Below are 18,614 nucleotides of genomic sequence, written 5' to 3' on the forward strand. Positions count from 1 at the left end.
ATGCGGGATCTTTGATTGGGAGCCCTTGATGTGTAAAACCGCTAGGTAGCACGCGAGAGAGAGAGAGAGAGAGAGAGAGAGAGAGAGAGAGAGAGTCATATTGGAATCTATTGATGTGATTCACCATGAGGGAAACCTCAAACTTCACCATCTCTAGTGTAGCAAGAGTGCATCTTATCAGGAGCTTATTTCTACCATCACGGGAAGTGATACATGTCACCTCTGGGAAAAATGTGCTTGTAAATTTCTTGTTTATTATTTTCTAGTACCATACTCCTTATCAACATATGCTCACTCATACCTATTGCACCCATGTTAGCCAACACCGTGCGGAGAGAGGGTTTTTTAGATTAAATGTCCCCAATGATAAAGCAAGAGACTTATTCTCGTAGGATGAAGATTTAAGCGTAATTCACAATGCTTTGGTAAGATGGGTAATTTTGTTTCTTGATGCATGTTCAATGGCCAACTCTTTGCATACATTGGTGAAGATGCCTTTTGCTTATTCTGAAAACTAGATACATCATAATTCTATGTACATGTGCATGGCTTGAAGTCATTACCTTAGGAACAAACATAAGTTACTGGTAAAAGGCTTGCTATCTTTTAGTTCATGGACTATGCATCCCATTGAATGGGAATTCAATCCATGCACGCCTAGGCTCCCATCTTATCAGCATCCAATTTATGCAGAGAGAGAGAGAGAGAGAGAGAGAGAGAGAGAGAGAGAGAGAGAGAGAGAGAGGGGGTGAGGGGGGATTTCAATTATGATTGTTTTTCAAGAAAAGCTGATTTGTTGATGGCTGTGAGAGTCTTTTCTTTATGAAGAGAGGTTGAGAGATTGCTTCGACATGTGTACGAACTTTGCAAAGAGGGATGTTCAAATGAAGCCATGCAAGTGGTTGATGTTATGGTCCAGCAAGGGATACATGTATCGAGGGACATTCTGTATCGCCTCTTGCAACAGTGTATTACAAAGAAAGATTTGGCAGCTGGAAAGAAGGTGCATTCCATCATGGTTAGTAAAGGCCTTGATACAGTTGCCGTTTTTTCCAACCACTTTCTACGCCTCTATGCTGCATGTGGGAGTTTCTCAGAAGCAAATCAAGTGTTTGAAGCTTCCAAACCTAGTGTATTTACATATAATGCAATCATGTCAGCACATGCAAAGCTTGGGGATGGCAACAAGACACTTGAATTGTTTGACAAACTGCAGGGTGACAGGTTGAAGCCGGATAATTGCACATTCCTATGTGTTTTGAATGCTTGTGGCAAGCTAGGTGCAGTGAGGCAGGGCAGACAAACACACAATCAAATCATTCAAGAGGGTTTAGAGTTAGATGTGGCAATGGCTAACACCATAATTGATATGTACGCTAAGTGTGCAAGTTTAGATGAGGCATGCAAAGTGTTTGATGGATTGTCAGCTCAAAATGTGGTGTCATGGGCTGCAATGATTGCAAGATACGCGCATCATGGACATGGACTTTTTGTGTTGGAGCTTTTTGAAAAGATGCATTCTCATGGTGTGAAGCCGAATAATGTCATTTTTTCATGTGCCTTGAAAGCAAGCAGTGGACAAAGAGCATTATGCAATGGCAGACAGATACATGAAGAGATTATTAGAGCAGGATTAGAATCAGATGTAGTTGTTGGAACTGCTTTGGTTGACATGTATGCAAAATGTGAGAACCTAGAAGATGCTGGGAGGGTGTTTGATGAGATGGCAAGTCTGAATGTTGTCACATGGAATGCGATGATTGTAGGATATGCGCAGCATGGAAATGATGTATCAGCTTTGGTTCTCTTTGAAAAAATGCGACAGAAGGGCATAAAGCCAGACAAGATCACATACTCGGGGGTTCTAAAATCATGTGGCAGTACACAGAATTTACAGCAGGGAAGGTTAGTACATCATCTTATAATCAAAAGTGGCCTTAGGTCTGATACTGCCCTGGGGAATTCACTCATTAACATGTATGCACTACAGGATGCACAAACAATTTTTGACAAATTGCCCAATCCAGATGTTATATCATGGGGTGCGGTCATTGATGGATGTGCGGAGTATGGACACGGTCTTTTGGCTCTTGAGGTTTTTGAGGGGATGCAGCACCGTGTAAAGCCAAATGAAATAATTTTTGTGTCTACCTTGAAAGCATGTATAAGTATTGGGTCCATGGAAGAAGGTCGAAAGATACATGATCAAGTTGTCAAAGGTGCATTTGAACTCGGCATTCTTGTTGGGAGCACCATTGTTGACATGTATGCCAAGTATGGAAGCCTTGAAGAGGCCAGCAATTGTTTTGATAGACTGTTGGATCGAGATGTAGTGTCATGGGGAGCCATGATTTCTGGCTATGTCCAGATGGGGCATGGGGATCTTGCACTAGAAATGTTTGCAGAAATGCTACATGATGGAATAGAGCCAAGTGAAGCTATATTTGTGACCATCCTGCAAGCATGCCTGCATATGGGCGCCTTAGAGCCGGGCAGTCTTATACACGAATACATTATTAAAAGTGGATTTCAAACAGATGCGGCTGTTGGGACCACTCTTGTTGACATGTACGCCAGATTTGGGAGCTTAGAGGAAGCGCGGGTTGTTTTTGATGCTCACTCAAATAGAGATGTGGTAACGTGGGGTGCAATGATTGCAGGATATGTCCAGCATGGGCATTGTTTTCCTGCCCTTGAACTTTTTGAGAGAATGCAATCTCAGACTACAATGCCAAATCGACCAATTTTTTTGTGCATTTTGAAAGCATGTAGCAGTATTGGTATCATAGCACATGCCAGGAAGGTACACAAACAGATAATTGAAATTGGACTTGAATTGGATGTCACTGTTGGGAATGCCCTTGTTGATATGTACACGAAATGTGGAAGCCAAGAGGAGGCTAGTAAAGTCTTGGATAAACTTGGGAATAGGGATGTGGTATCATGGAGTGCCGTGATTGCAGGTCATGCATGGCATGGTGATTGCAGGCTTTCCATGCAATGTTTCGAGGCTATGAAACGCGAAGGGCTGAGGCCTGACGATGCTGTCTTTACCAGTATTTTAGCTGCTTGCAGTCATGCAGGATCATTGGAGAGAGGTCTTTGCTGTCTCAGATCAATGACAGAAGACCATAATATTGTGCCTGGTATTCAGCACTATAACTCCGTAGTTGATCTTCTTGGCCGTGCTGGTTTGTTTAAGGAAGCTGAAGATTTACTTTACAGTATGCCTAGTTCTGCAAATACAACTGGGTGGACTTCTCTGCTTGCTGGCTGCAGAACATATGGTAACGCTGAGGTAGGACAGAAATGCTTTGATGTTATTGTTGAGAGTTGGCACCCAATGATGCTTCTAGTTTTATGCTGATGTCAAATATCTACGGAGACACGAACATGTGGTAGCATGCTAAGAAAGTTCAAGAGCTGAGAAATTATGAAGATGCAATTATGAATCTAATGCGCAGGAGGTCACTGGGAGGAGAACCTGAGTAATGAAAAGCTGAGACTATTAAGCAAGCTACTGAAAGTCCAGGGTTTTGTTCCACAGCTTGAGCTTGTGTCAGAGTCTACTTCAAATGACACAAGGTGGATCTTGTGAAATCTTCATTTGGGAAAATTTTCACAATATTCATGAACGTATCTTGGGCGGAGACAAGTTGGTTGTTCAGCATCTTGCCTTGTGTCTTGTCATGCTAGACACTACCTCCATCCAGGCGGTGAGACCAAGGCAGTGACCAAGCCTGCTATCTGCCACTTGGCATTGAAGCATGCATTTCTCATGCTTCTTTGATTCAGCCTAAAGCATGCTCACAATTAAGTGGAGACATGCCTTCAATATGACTGTGGAAGTTGAACTTCATTAACACTAATTAAGGAAGCAGATTAAGGCTAATCACATGCATAATTACATGAACTAAGAGTACACAACAAGCAAGGCAAGATAAACCTAATCTATTGTGTAGTATTAAAATGTGATTATATACAACGATGGACACATTCAAATTCAGATCTGTAGTCTGTATGGTGTGCAAGACTCGCTACAACACCGCAGGCCTCCAACTCGAGCACTGGAGGTCTTGATGCTATGTCTGCTGCTTGGAGAATTGCATTGCAAACCCTAACTCATATCTGCCTGTAAATGACGTGACCTGGCCTATAAATAGGCATCTGATGTGGCCATATAGAACTGGTCCACGACTCCATACAATGAACAATGTGCTGTCCGTACTGTCCCTGACCATGGGCGCTTGGCACCCCTTCGATCGGGTGCCCAAAAATGCTGCCCATTTCGTCTATACTCGCCGTCAGACACCTTGCTCTTTAGGCAGCTGCATGGGGCTGAAATTCAAGCTCCCTGTCGACGCTCTTGAGGCTCTTTAAATACACACGTTACTCCCACCTTTGGGGCTTTTGATTTTTTCATTGTGTCGCCATTTCCATATCCTGTTTTGTATTATTATCATCTGAATATATATATATATATATATATTATACCCAAGATGTTTTCTGTTTGGGATTACTTAATTAATAACAACAGCCGTTTGTGACCTTTGATTTATCAATGACAACGGGCTTTTGTGACCTTTGATATGAAATTGGAAACCTTTGCTCAGTATGAAATCCATTAAAATCCCTATTTTATCTACATGATTACAGCGTGTCTGCCAGCTTCATAGGGTATGTGTCCTCTCTCTACGTAGTGCACCCTTTCTCTCTCTCTCTCTCTCTCTCCTTCACTCAAGGTCTATGCCCTCCCAACGTCTGTGTCTCTCGCACCCCTTCTCTCTCTCTCTCTCTCTCCTTCTCGCACCCTTTCTCTCTCTCTCTCTCTCTCTCTCCTTCGCTCAGGGTCTATGCCTTCCCAACTTCTGTGTCTCTCCTTGATATGCTTGCAGAGAGAGGCACCTCTCTTTGTCTATTGTATAAAAAGCACGAGGGACAACCAGCGTCTCCCTCTCTCTCTCTCTCTCTCTCTCTCTCTCTTCAAGTCTGCTCGCATTAGGCAGACGACCTTCGTTCATTGCCTCTATCTTTCCAAGCAACCATCACCCCTCTCTTTCTCTCTTCAAGTTTACGCGCATGAGACAGACAACCTTCCCTGTGAGGCAATCATTGCCTCTGACTTTCCAATAGCGCAAGCAACCCCCGTCTTATTGCGTCTCTCACTTTGCTGCACTATACGTTTGATGAAGGGAGGAGCCTTTAATGTTTATCATTAAGGTAATATTGATTAATGCCTGCTATGTATTAATTAATACCCCGCATAGCAATGAGCCAAGAAAAGAAAGATGCAATTGAAAGTGTTGAGTCAAAGTGTGGATTTCGTATTCCAAACATGTTTCAAAGAACAAGAAGGGACTCACTATAAACATTAAAGGCTCCTCCCTTCATCAAGCACCTTAACGTATAGTGCAGCAAAGCGAGAGACGCAATAAGATGGGGGTTGCTTGCGCTATTGGAAAGACAGAGTCGATGATTGCCTCACAGGGAAGGTTGTTTGGGTTGCTTGGAAAGACAGAGGCAATGAAGGAAGGACGTCTGCCTAATGCGAGCAGACTTGAAGAGAGAGAGAGAGAGAGAGAGGGGGGCGATGGTTATCCCTCGTGCTTTTCATACAATAGACAAAGAGAGGCTACCTCTCTCTGCAAGCATATCAGGGAGAGACACGCACAGACATTCATAGACCTTGAGCGAAGGAGAGAGACAGAGAGAAAAAGGGTGCACTACGTAGAGAGGACACATACCCTATGAAGTTGGCATAATGCCTGCGCATAGCCATCATTAATTAATACAACACTAATAAAAGTCTCAATATACAACACTATTGTTTATCATCTGAATATACTCATTACCTTGTTAATATGTTACCTGCTCTGTTTAAGCCTGTTGTTCCTTAATATTGATTCTTTTGTGTGAAATTGTTACATGTTAAGTCTAACAAGCATTGTCTCCATAATACCATCTCCTCCCAATTGACTACTCCTTGCAACAAGAGTTTAATCCACAACACGTATGTGCATGCATGTGTGCTCGTGTCCATGTACACAATGCTCATGCACATGTGCATGCCTCAAGGGCTTCACTAAAAAAATGCTATAATATCGCCTTAGTGTATCTATGCACACATGACAGTGGCCAGGGGCTTGCGAGCGGGGCTGGGGCGGGGGGTAGCTCCTTATAGAGATTGCACATTTCATTGTAATCATCCCCAATTACATGATCCATATGACGACATCAAAGTGCAAGGGATGGGACTTGAATGCGGGATCTTTGATTGGGAGCCCTTGATGTGTAAAACCCCTAGCTAGCACGCGCGAGAGAGAGAGAGAGAGAGAGAGAGAGAGAGAGAGAGAGAGAGAGAGAGAGAGTCATATTGGAATCTATTAATGTGATTCACCATGAGGGAAACCTCAAACTTCACCATCTCTAGTGTAGCAAGAGTGCATCTTATCAGGAGCTTATTTCTACCATCACGGGAATTGATACATGTCACCTCTGGGAAAAATGTGCTTGTAAATTTCTTGTTTATTATTTTCTAGTACCATACTCCTTATCAACATATGCTCACTCATACCTATTGCACCCATGTTAGCCAACACCGTGCGGAGAGAGGGTTTTTTAGATTAAATGTCCCCAATGATAAAGCAAGAGACTTATTCTCGTAGGATGAAGATTTAAGCGTAATTCACAATGCTTTGGTAAGATGGGTAATTTTGTTTCTTGATGCATGTTCAATGGCCAACTCTTTGCATACATTGGTGAAGATGCCTTTTGCTTATTCTGAAAACTAGATACATCATAATTCTATGTACATGTGCATGGCTTGAAGTCATTACCTTAGGAACAAACATAAGTTACTGGTAAAAGGCTTGCTATCTTTTAGTTCATGGACTATGCATCCCATTGAATGGGAATTCAATCCATGCACGCCTAGGCTCCCATCTTATCAGCATCCAATTTATGGAGAGAGAGAGAGAGAGAGAGAGAGAGAGAGAGAGAGAGAGAGAGAGAGAGAGAGAGGGGGTGAGGGGGGATTTCAATTATGATTGTTTTTCAAGAAAAGCTGATTTGTTGATGGCTGCGAGAGTTTTTTCTTTATGAAGAGAGGTTGAGAGATTGCTTCGACATGTGTACGAACTTTGCAAAGATGGATGTTCAAATGAAGCCATGCAAGTGGTTGATGTTATGGTGCAGCAAGGGATACATGTATCGAGGGACATTCTGTATCGCCTCTTGCAACAGTGTATTACAAAGAAAGATTTGGCAGCTGGAAAGAAGGTGCATTCCATCATGGTTAGTAAAGGCCTTGATACAGTTGCCGTTTTTTCCAACCACTTTCTACGCCTCTATGCTGCATGTGGGAGTTTCTCAGAAGCAAATCAAGTGTTTGAAGCTTCCAAGCCTAGTGTATTTACATATAATGCAATCATGTCAGCACATGCAAAGCTTGGGGATGGCAACAAGACACTTGAATTGTTTGACAAACTGCAGGGTGACAGGTTGAAGCCGGATAATTGCACATTCCTATGTGTTTTGAATGCTTGTGGCAAGCTAGGTGCAGTGAGGCAGGGCAGACAAACACACAATCAAATCATTCAAGAGGGTTTAGAGTTAGATGTGGCAATGGCTAACACCATAATTGATATGTACGCTAAGTGTGCAAGTTTAGATGAGGCATGCAAAGTGTTTGATGGATTGTCAGCTCAAAATGTGGTGTCATGGGCTGCAATGATTGCAGGATACGCGCATCATGGACATGGACTTATTGTGTTGGAGCTTTTTGAAAAGATGCATTCTCATGGTGTGAAGCCGAATAATGTCATTTTTTAATGTGCCTTGAAAGCAAGCAGTGGACAAAGAGCATTATGCAATGGCAGACAGATACATGAAGAGATTATTAGAGCAGGATTAGAATCAGATGTAGTTGTTGGAACTGCTTTGGTTGACATGTATGCAAAATGTGAGAACCTAGAAGATGCTCGGAGGGTGTTTGATGAGATGGCAAGTCTGAATGTTGTCACATGGAATGCGATGATTGTAGGATATGCGCAGCATGGAAATGATGTATCAGCTTTGGTTCTCTTTGAAAAAATGCGACAGAAGGGCATAAAACCAGACAAGATCACATACTCGGGGGTTCTAAAATCATGTGGCAGTACACAGAATTTACAGCAGGGAAGGTTAGTACATCATCTTATAATCAAAAGTGGCCTTAGGTCTGATACTGCCCTGGGGAATTCACTCATTAACATGTATGCAAAGTGTGGTAGCCTACAGGATGCACAAACAATTTTTGACAAATTGCCCAATCCAGATGTTATATCATGGGGTGCGGTCATTGATGGATGTGCGGAGTATGGACACGGTCTTTTGGCTCTTGAGGTTTTTGAGGGGATGCAGCACCGTGTAAAGCCAAATGAAATAATTTTTGTGTCTACCTTGAAAGCATGTATAAGTATTGGGTCCATGGAAGAAGGTCGAAAGATACATGATCAAGTTGTCAAAGGTGCATTTGAACTCGGCATTCTTGTTGGGAGCACCATTGTTGACATGTATGCCAAGTATGGAAGCCTTGAAGAGGCCAGCAATTGTTTTGATAGACTGTTGGATTCAGATGTAGTGTCATGGGGAGCCATGATTTCTGGCTATGTCCAGATGGGGCATGGGGATCTTGCACTAGAAATGTTTGCAGAAATGCTACATGATGGAATAGAGCCAAGTGAAGCTATATTTGTGACCATCCTGCAAGCATGCCTGCATATGGGCGCCTTAGAGCCGGGCAGTCTTATACACGAATACATTATTAAAAGTGGATTTCAAACAGATGGGGCTGTTGGGACCACTCTTGTTGACATGTACGCCAGATTTGGGAGCTTAGAGGAAGCGCGGGTTGTTTTTGATGCTCACTCAAATAGAGATGTTGTAGGATTGTTTTCCTGCCCTTGAACTTTTTGAGAGAATGCAATCTCAGACTACAATGCCAAATCGACCAATTTTTTTGTGCATTTTGAAAGCATGTAGCAGTATTGGTATCATAGCACATGCCAGGAAGGTACACAAACAGATAATTGAAATTGGACTTGAATTGGATGTCACTGTTGGGAATGCCCTTGTTGATATGTACACGAAATGTGGAAGCCAAGAGGAGGCTAGTAAAGTCTTGGATAAACTTGGGAATAGGGATGTGGTATCATGGAGTGCCGCGATTGCAGGTCATGCATGGCATGGTGATTGCAGGCTTTCCATGCAATGTTTCGAGGCTATGAAACGCGAAGGGCTGAGGCCTGACGATGCTGTCTTTACCAGTATTTTAGCTGCTTGCAGTCATGCAGGATCATTGGAGAGAGGTCTTTGCTGTCTCAGATCAATGACAGAAGACCATAATATTGTGCCTAGTATTCAGCACTATAACTCCGTTGATCTTCTTGGCCGTGCTGGTTTGTTTAAGGAAGCTGAAGATTTACTTTACAGTATGCCTAGTTCTGCAAATACAACTGGGTGGACTTCTCTGCTTGCTGGCTGCAGAACATATGGTAACGCTGAGGTAGGACAGAAATGCTTTGATGTTATTGTTGAGTTGGCACCCAATGATGCTTCTAGTTTTATGCTGATGTCAAATATCTACGGAGACACGAACATGTGGTAGCATGCTGAGAAAGTTCAAGAGCTGAGAAATTATGAAGATGCAATTATGAATCTAATGCGCAGGAGGTCACTGGGAGGAGAACCTGAGTAATGAAAAGCTTAGACTATTAAGCAAGCTACTGAAAGTCCAGGGTTTTGTTCCACAGCTTGAGCTTGTGTCAGAGTCTACTTCAAATGACACAAGGTGGATCTTGTGAAATCTTCATTTGGGAAAATTTTCACAATATTCATGAACGTATCTTGGGCGGAGACAAGTTGGTTGTTCAGCATCTTGCCTTGTGTCTTGTCATGCTAGACACTACCTCCATCCAGGCGGTGAGACCAAGGCAGTGACCAAGCCTGCTATCTGCCACTTGGCATTGAAGCATGCATTTCTCATGCTTCTTTGATTCAGCCTAAAGCATGCTCACAATTAAGTGGAGACATGCCTTCAATATGACTGTGGAAGTTGAACTTCATTAACACTAATTAAGGAAGCAGATTAAGGCTAATCACATGCATAATTACATGAACTAAGAGTACACAACAAGCAAGGCAAGATAAACCTAATCTATTGTGTAGTATTAAAATGTGATTATATACAACGATGGACACATTCAAATTCAGATCTGTAGTCTGTATGGTGTGCAAGACTCGCTACAACACCGCAGGCCTCCAACTCGAGCACTGGAGGTCTTGATGCTATGTCTGCTGCTTGGAGAATTGCATTGCAAACCCTAACTCATATCTGCCTGTAAATGACGTGACCTAGCCTATAAATAGGCATCTGATGTGGCCATATAGAACTGGTCCACGACTCCATACAATGAACAATGTGCTGTCCGTACTGTCCCTGACCATGGGCGCTTGGCACCCCTTCGATCGGGTGTCCAAAAATGCTGCCCATTTCGTCTATACTCGCCCTCAGACACCTTGCTCTTTAGGCAGCTGCATGGGGCTGAAATTCAAGCTCCCTGTCGACGCTCTTGAGGCTCTTGATTTTTTCATTGTGTCGCCATTTCCATATCCTGTTTTGTATTATTATCATCTGAATATATATATATATATATATATATATATATATTATACCCAAGATGTTTTGTGTTTGGGATTACTTAATTAATAACAACGGCCGTTTGTGACCTTTGATTTATCAATGACAACGGGCTTTTGTGACCTTTGATATGAAATTGGAAACCTTTGTTCAGTATGAAATCCATTAAAATCCCTATTTTATCTACATGATTACAGAGTGTCTGCCAGGTTCATAGGGTATGTGTCCTCTCTCTATGTAGTGCACCCTTTCTCTCTCTCTCTCTCTCTCTCTCTCTCTCTCTCTCTCTCCTTCTCGCACCCTTTCTCTCTCTCTCTCTCTCTCTCCTTCGCTCAGGGTCTATGCCTTCCCAACTTCTGTGTCTCTCCTTGATATGCTTGCAGAGAGAGGCACCTCTCTTTGTCTATTGTATAAAAAGCACGAGGGACAACCAGCGTCTCCCTCTCTCTCTCTCTCTCTCTCTCTCTCTCTTCAAGTCTGCTCGCATTAGGCAGACGACCTTCGTTCATTGCCTCTATCTTTCCAAGCAACCATCACCCCTCTCTTTCTCTCTTCAAGTTTACGCGCATGAGACAGACAACCTTCCCTGTGAGGCAATCATTGCCTCTGACTTTCCAATAGCGCAAGCAACCCCCGTCTTATTGCGTCTCTCACTTTGCTGCACTATACGTTTGATGAAGGGAGGAGCCTTTAATGTTTATCATTAAGGTAATATTGATTAATGCCTGCTATGTATTAATTAATACCCCGCATAGCAATGAGCCAAGAAAAGAAAGATGCAATTGAAAGTGTTGAGTCAAAGTGTGGATTTCGTATTCCAAACATGTTTCAAAGAACAAGAAGGGACTCACTATAAACATTAAAGGCTCCTCCCTTCATCAAGCACCTTAACGTATAGTGCAGCAAAGCGAGAGACGCAATAAGATGGGGGTTGCTTGCGCTATTGGAAAGACAGAGGCGATGATTGCCTCACAGGGAAGGTTGTTTGGGTTGCTTGGAAAGACAGAGGCAATGAAGGAAGGACGTCAGCCTAATGCGAGCAGACTTGAAGAGAGAAATGAAATGAAATGAAATGAAATGTTATATTAACGTCTTCAAAAGGCCATAATGACCTATGAGACCAAAAGTTACATCATGGTGGATCTGATACAATGTCTGGATAAAAAATCCCAGAAAATGAAAAATAAAGATGATACTACTGGCACCTAGAAAATGAAACGGGAAATGGAAGGTAAACAGAAACCCTTATAGGGTGTGAATATAGTGAGGGGGGGGGGGTATGCTATGGAGGTGAGTGGAATATAGTGAGGGGATACAATATCATGTGGGACGGAGGGGTACACTATGGAGGTGCCTCCATCTCATAATATGTGCCGCATCGGACACTGGCGGATCTCTTCGATATCCTCTGTGGTCAGCACCCTGACTGGGTGTCTCGCATGCCTCACAAGAATAATCCGAATCCGCGTCTGCAACCTCCGTCTATGCTGGGATGCCCTCCTCCGTAGTCGTGGGCGTCTGGACCACCCAAGCTCAATCGCACGATCAATCAGTGTACCTCTGGTGTGGGCGGTATCCATGTCCTGCTGCTGCTGTGGTCCATCTGGCGCAGTGATGGCTGGACTAAAGAAGTCTGTAATGTGCCTCTGAGTCTGGCTCTCTGTGCGCCTAAGCAGGCTATCTCTATGTCTCCGCAGCTCAAGCAAGAACAATCCCAAACACCTCTGGTCCTGGTACCCCATGACTCTGGAAAGTGGTCCAAAACCCTCTCTGAATAAACAGTGGAAACGACCACGTATCTCATAGTATGCAGTACAATGGCATATATAATGCAGCTCTGTCTCTGGCTCCCCATGGCATACTCGGCATATCCTGGCCTCAGCTGGTATACCTCTATATCGGCCAATCTCAATCTCAAGCTGGTGTGAGGATGTGCGAATCTGACCAATAGCACATCGTACTGCATGAGACAAGTGTACATCCAGGTAACTGGGTCTGATCACAAAACCATCTGCTGTGAGTTGAAGAAAATGCTCTCTGTAGAAAGCCATCTTCGTGCCCAGCTCCTCAGTCGGCTGTATCCATGTCCTCCTAATGTCCAGCTGAACTAAATCCTGACGGATGAGTCTGGTAATCTCTGTCCGTGTGAGAGTGAGAGAGGGTGCCTCCAGAGAATACTGGAAGGGAGGCAATCTGTCCATGCTAAAACCATGTGCCTGGAACCAAGATGTCATCTGTCCATACTAACAAGCCGTGTCTCGCTGTAAAGCTAACTGTCGGGAGGACTCCAGGGCGAGGCGTGCATATCTATCTCGGGGGAGATCCCACAAGCCATGTATGTAGGAGACTGATCTCGTAAGAGCCTCAATCACCAGAGGGGCAGCCGCCAGCTCTGCTCGAATAATCTCATGAGGTACCACAGCCTTGGCTCTAATAATCCTAGCAATCATAGATACCAAATGCCTCTCCATACCTCTCCACCCGCCTGCGCTGTGATGGCCCACTGAAGGTCCCCATATCTGCACTCCATAAAGCATAGCTGATGTCACTAGAGTGTCAAAAAGCCAAAGTTTCGTTCGAGGTTCCTGAAACTGAACCTGCGAACACATCCTCTCCAAACCACCCAGGGCTGCATGTGCTCTAGTCAATCTAGTCTCTGCTGCTCTCCTCATCGAAAACACTGGCCCACTGAATACTACCCCAAGATATGTATATGCATCTGTATACTCCACAATCTCCTGCCCATATGTAAATGTGGGAGCTGATCGCCTAACCCACTGTGGCGTGGTGTTAAACACCATAACCTTGGTTTTGCCAAGGTTGACAGACAATCCACTATCATGTGCAAACTCATGTAAAGCATCCAGATGACGCTGCATACCCTCAGGGGAGTCAGAGATCAACACAATATCATCAGCATATAACAATAGTGGGATCCATGTACCTGCTAGCTGGGCTCCTCTGTCCCCCAATCTCTCAATGTAGTCAGAAGCCTCATCCACATACATACCAAACAATGAAGGAGATAACGGGCAACCTTGCTTCACTCCTATAGTGGAGTGAACCAAAGTAGAGACCCCCTCTGGGGTGCGTACCTGTCCTGCAACTGATCTATATAAAGCCATAATCCCCCATATGAGCTCTGTGGATACCCCCATCTCCTGTAATCGCCTCATCAATCTGGCTCTGGGCACTGTATCAAATGCTTTGCGGAAGTCCACAAAGCTACAATAAATCCGTCGCCCATGCGACCTGCCCTCCTCAATAATGGCCCGCAGAGTCAATATGTGGTCAAGAGTAGAGAAACCTCTCCTGAACCCTGCCTGTCCCTCTGCTCGAATGCCCTCTCTCTCTGCCCATCTACTCAACTGCTGCTCAAGAATGGATGCATACAATCGTGCTAGTGTGTGACCAATCATAATAGTGCGATAATTCCCTGGCTCCATAGGGTCCCCTGACTTGAAGATAGGCACGATGGTGGACCTACTCCAAGTCTCGGGTAAGCCTTCGCACATAGCACGATTGAACATCATTGCTAGAAGCTCTACCAGCATGTCTCTCGCATGAATAAAGTGCTCAGCGACCAATCCATCATGATCATATGCTCTCCCAGTCTTCATCCTATCAATGGCCTTCCTTACCATCTCTGCGGTAAAGAAAGTGCATGTCTGTGGGCATGGTGCTAGCGGGTCAGGAAAAGGTGTCTGTCCAGGAACTGTATATAGAGATGCTGCATAACTACCCCAGACCTCTGTAGAAGTGATGGCCAAAGCAGGGGAGGACTCATAAAACATACGCCAAGCCTCCCTCGAATCCTGGCTCAAGAACAGCTGGTATAATTCCTGCTCTAGCTGAGCAAGGAAGGCCCGCTTCTTCCTTCGCACAAGGCGTCGGAAGGCAATACGTGACTGTCGGTGAGTAGTGACTCCCAAAGCAACCTCCCGCTGCCGGGCTCTAGTCTCTCTGCACTCCTTATCATACCAGCTGTTCTGGGGCATACATCCAGAACACTGTCTCTGTCCAGGCTGAGTATGTGGATATGCCTCTCTCGCTGCATCCTGTAAAGTCTCTGTCAGTATATGGGTCAACTCCTCCAAAGGTCTCCCTGGCTCCTCTGTGTACAGACGTCTATAAATCCCATCTGTGTAGACAGCATCAGTCTCTGAGGTAAAAGTATATCGAGTGTGATCTGCCACTCGTGTCCTCTGAGCTGTGGTAAAGTGAAAAGAGATAGTCAATGTCAACAATGCATGATCCACTACTACCCCAATGGCCGAGATCCAACTGTGAAGTTCTCAATGCATGAAACAAAGCTCGGCATAGCCATAACATAATCCACTGTGCTAGCACCATGTCTATGTGGAAAGCAAGTAAATCCAGCTGCTGACGGAAACCTCTGCAAGCCATTAAGTATGGCCAACCCATGTGCAATCCCCATATCTATCAAATATCTCCCATACTCTGTGCACTCCACATCCTGTGAGCGTCTGTCTAATCCCATATCCAGAGTGTCCAGCTCTCTCAGCATCTCCTCCGAGGTATCATAAAAGGCTGTCTGGCGGTTGCCCGTCCGGGCATTAAAGTCCCCTAACAGGATGATGTCTCCATCCCTAGAGAACTCCCATATGTCATCATCTAGCACAGAGAAAGGAGACTGCCCTCTAGGTGCTGCATATGTCGATGTACTAGGAGCAAAATAGCATATGGCAATATACAAGAATCTGCCTGTGTCGGCCCTCAGTCTCACCCACATATATCTGGCCTGATCATCTCTCCGAACGATGTGTAGAAGCGGTTGCAGCTCCTCCCTGAAAAGAACTGCCACCCCCCCTGATCCTCTAGTACTGTGTACTGATCTCGTCCCTACTCTGCAAGCTGTCTCCCATCTGTATCCTGTCACCTGTGGCATCATCTGACTAGGGGCCTGGTGAGTCTCCGAGTAGAAGACTATATCTCTATCTCTAAAGCTGTCCTCAAAGGCACCTACATCAAGTCTGAGGGATCCATTGCAATTCTAGGCTGCCAGCTTTAATTTGGTCCCATAGGTCTCGCACCGTCATGTAGAGCGTCGCTCCACGATGACCACCCTCCCTTCTCTATAAAATGCTATCTTTCCCTTTTCTCTTGCCGCCCTAATCTCTGGCATGACTTCCTTCATATGTGCAAGCTGTGAAAGAGTAAGATCATCACCAAGAAAAATGCCTGTATTCTTTAAAGTGGGTCGTCTCTTCAAGAACTCCTTCTTCGCCTCAATAGAGGGGAAGCGAAGTATGAGAGCTCTTTCCTTTGATGTTTCCCCGTTGCCTCCGCTTTTTTTGCCCACTCTCCAGGCTTTTGCGTGTGCCGGACTGTCAATCCCCATCAACACCATAAGCTCTTTCACCTCCTCTTCAACTTTATCCCCGTCTTTAAGACCGGTAATCCTCACATGCAAAGCACGTGTACGTCTTCGTTGTTCCTCTTCCAAAGTCATGTTAATGATTGTAGGTGTAGGGGTTGTTATCTCCTTACCTTTACCCTTCTTGGCGACCTCTATCCACTTCTCCGCTTCATCCATCTTCTTTTGAGTTTTGGTCATGACTTCCACCCATGAGGAAGTCTTTGCTTTGTGTTGCTTCTCTTCTTCCTTAATTGCCCGTACTTGTTCCTTGATAACCTTGAGCTCTTCTATCATGGATGGCTGAATTTCACCTTCTTCAAGTCCACCATTTGCCTTGGCCTCTGCAAGCTCCCTCTGAAGAGCTGAAATTACGCCTTTGAGCGTGTTGACTTCCCCGTGAAGGTCTTTGACTTCTGCTATGAGGTCCTCCTTCTCCTCTTTCCACCGCTTACCCTCATTGAATACCATTTGGAGAAAGTTGGCTTTCTCCTTCCACCATCCCTTCATCTCTGCCTTCCATTCCTTCATCTCCTTTTCCACATTTGTTATCCTCTTGTTTGTGACCATAAAGGTCGCCTTCATCGGGTTGCGCAAGGGGGAAGCCATGGAAGAAGCGAGAGAGAGAGAGAGTTATGTTGCTGCCTTGGGGGCCTGAGCAGGGGTGGGTGGGAAAAGGTCTTTTGACAAATTGCCCAATCCAGATGTTATCATGGGGTGCGGTCATTGATGGATGTGCGGAGTATGGACACGGTCTTTTGGCTCTTGAGGTTTTTGAGGGGATGCAGCACCGTGTAAAGCCAAATGAAATAATTTTTGTGTCTACCTTGAAAGCATGTATAAGTATTGGGTCCATGGAAGAAGGTCGAAAGATACATGATCAAGTTGTCAAAGGTGCATTTGAACTCAGCATTCTTGTTGGGAGCACCATTGTTGACATGTATGCCAAGTATGGAAGCCTTGAAGAGGCCAGCAATTGTTTTGACAGACTGTTGGATCCAGATGTAGTGTCATGGGGAGCCATGATTTCTGGCTATGTCCAGATGGGGCATGGGGATCTTGCACTAGAAATGTTTGCAGAAATGCTACATGATGGAATAGAGCCAAGTGAAGCTATATTTGTGACCATCCTGCAAGCATGCCTGCATATGGGCGCCTTAGAGCCGGGCAGTCTTATACACGAATACATTATTAAAAGTGGATTTCAAACAGATGGGGCTGTTGGGACCACTCTTGTTGACATGTACGCCAGATTTGGGAGCTTAGAGGAAGCGCGGGTTGTTTTTGATGCTCACTCAAATAGAGATGTGGTAACGTGGGGTGCAATGATTGCAGGATATGTCCAGCATGGGCATTGTTTTCCTGCCCTTGAACTTTTTGAGAGAATGCAATCTCAGACTACAATGCCAAATCGACCAATTTTTTTGTGCATTTTGAAAGCATGTAGCAGTATTGGTATCATAGCACATGCCAGGAAGGTACACAAACAGATAATTGAAATTGGACTTGAATTGGATGTCACTGTTGGGAATGCCCTTGTTGATATGTACACGAAATGTGGAAGCCAAGAGGAGGCTAGTAAAGTCTTGGATAAACTTGGGAATAGGGATGTGGTATCATGGAGTGCCGTGATTGCAGGTCATGCATGGCATGGTGATTGCAGGCTTTCCATGCAATGTTTCGAGGCTATGAAACGCGAAGGCCTGAGGCCTGACGATGCTGTCTTTACCAGTATTTTAGCTGCTTGCAGTCATGCAGGATCATTGGAGAGAGGTCTTTGCTGTCTCAGATCAATGACAGAAGACCATAATATTGTGCCTGGTATTCAGCACTATAACTCCGTAGTTGATCTTCTTGGCCGTGCTGGTTTGTTTAAGGAAGCTGAAGATTTACTTTACAGTATGCCTAGTTCTGCAAATACAACTGGGTGGACTTCTCTGCTTGCTGGCTGCAAACATATGGTAACGCTGAGGTAGGACAGAAATGCTTTGATGTTATTGTTGAGTTGGCACCCAATGATGCTTCTAGTTTTATGCTGATGTCAAATATCTACGGAGACACGAACATGTGGTAGCATGCTGAGAAAGTTCAAGAGCTGAGAAATTATGAAGATGCAATTATGAATCTAATGCACAGGAGGTCACTGGGAGGAGAACCTGAGTAATGAAAAGCTTAGACTATTAAGCAAGCTACTGAAAGTCGAGGGTTTTGTTCCACAGCTTGAGCTTGTGTCAGAGTCTACTTCAAATGACACAAGGTGGATCTTGTGAAATCTTCATTTGGGAAAATTTTCACAATATTCATGAACGTATCTTGGGCGGAGACAAGTTGGTTGCTCAGCATCTTGCCTTACGTCTTGTCATGCTAGACACTACCTCCATCCAGGCGGTGAGACCAAGGCAGTGACCAAGCCTGCTATCTGCCACTTGGCATTGAAGCATGCATTTCTCACGCTTCTTTGATTCCAGCCTAAAGCATGCTCACAATTAAGTGGAGACATGCCTTCAATATGACTCTGGAAGTTGAACTTCATTAACACTAATTAAGGACACAGATTTA

The 18,614-nt window shown here is 44.5% G+C and overlaps 3 pseudogenes across 1 annotated transcript; all 3 read left to right on the forward strand.

Moving 5' to 3' along the window:
* The first annotated feature begins 880 nt into the window (after window positions 1-880).
* On the forward strand, window positions 881-3,910 carry LOC147631219 (pentatricopeptide repeat-containing protein At3g09040, mitochondrial-like; annotated as a pseudogene).
* A 3,257-nt stretch (window positions 3,911-7,167) lies between these two features.
* Window positions 7,168-10,154, forward strand: LOC147631220 (pentatricopeptide repeat-containing protein At3g09040, mitochondrial-like; annotated as a pseudogene). The gene has a single exon (XR_015267551.1). The product of XR_015267551.1 is annotated as a pentatricopeptide repeat-containing protein At3g09040, mitochondrial-like (transcript).
* A 6,755-nt stretch (window positions 10,155-16,909) lies between these two features.
* On the forward strand, window positions 16,910-18,031 carry LOC147631221 (pentatricopeptide repeat-containing protein At2g33680 pseudogene; annotated as a pseudogene).
* Window positions 18,032-18,614: the final 583 nt, after the last annotated feature.

Source organism: Cibotium barometz, chromosome 15, assembly GCF_041138505.1.
Source record: "Cibotium barometz isolate CiBa-2024 chromosome 15, ASM4113850v1, whole genome shotgun sequence".
In the NCBI taxonomy this organism is placed as follows: domain Eukaryota; kingdom Viridiplantae; phylum Streptophyta; class Polypodiopsida; order Cyatheales; family Cibotiaceae; genus Cibotium; species Cibotium barometz.